This window comes from Dipteris shenzhenensis, chromosome 14, assembly GCF_047967505.1.
Source record: "Dipteris shenzhenensis isolate YYH24624 ecotype China chromosome 14, Dip_SZ_1.0, whole genome shotgun sequence".
Taxonomy (NCBI): domain Eukaryota; kingdom Viridiplantae; phylum Streptophyta; class Polypodiopsida; order Gleicheniales; family Dipteridaceae; genus Dipteris; species Dipteris shenzhenensis.
Genome location: NC_141609.1, coordinates 12,069,044 through 12,070,258, shown reverse-complemented (window position 1 = coordinate 12,070,258; position 1,215 = coordinate 12,069,044).

The window sequence follows — 1,215 nt, the reverse complement described above, 5'->3', positions numbered from 1 at the left end:
TAACATGCTATTAAATAAGACCTTTTACCATTTACCAAAAAGTTTATCAATGGGCAGATTGCATGAGCAGATAGCAGATATCAGTGGACATATTACATATATCAGTGGACAGATTACATGTCATGGGGCATATTGGAGCTTGATGATTATAGTGGTCATTTTATTTCATTGTAAATCTTTATTGGTTATTTTTCTTGCATTTGTACAAATATTTAAGCTCATTTATTGTCATAAAAAACCTTGCACAGCCTTCTAGGCTATTTTTCACATTTATTGCCATATGAAGCGCCTTGTAATAAACCCAACCATTCACTATTTAATGAGTATCAGTGGGCTGCATAAGTGGATATTAGTGGAATAGTTTTTAGTGGGTAGATTGCATCAGTTGGGTATCAGTCCACAGATATTAATGGATGGACAAATTACATGTCATCACGAAGATTGAAGCTTTATCACTAGAGGGCATTTTATTTCATTTTCAAGCTTTATTGGCTAATTTTCTTACATTTGTACAAATATTTAAGCCTTGTAAAGCCTTCTAGGCTATTTTCCACATTTATTGCTATAAAATACTTTGTAAAGCCCTCTCCGCTATTGGTCACATTTATTGCCATATGAAGCCTTGTAAAGTCTTTTGGGCTATTTCCCACATTTATTGTATCAAGCGTTATATATTGTACTTTCCTTGTATGTATCTAAATTCTTCATTATCTTTTCTTATAGGCATGGTGTACCAACTTCTAGGTGCTTGCTTTAAGCCGTATAGACTTTTCTTGAGATGGCAAACTTGATTCTCCTTTCCTGGTTCAATATAACCTGCTAGTTGTTGCATGTAGACTTCCTCGTCTAGATAACCATTGAGAAATGCATTCTTGACATTGATCTGGTACACATTCCATTTGTTGAGTGTCGCTAGTGATATCAAGAGCCATATGGAATCCATCTTTGCTCCTAGAGCATAAGTCTCATCATAATCTTGACCGCTATGCAAATCCTTTTGCAACTAGTCTAGCTGTGTATCTTTGAATGCTTCCATCTGGATTGTACTTCACTTTGTATACCCATTTGTTTGCTATGGCCTTCTTTCGTGGTGGAAGGTCGCATAATTCCCAAGTATTATTCTTATACAAAGCATTTATTTCTTCATTCATAGTAGTTTTCCATTTTGTCTTGTCTACTGCATCTTTGAAGAAGTACACTGGCTCTTCTATAGCC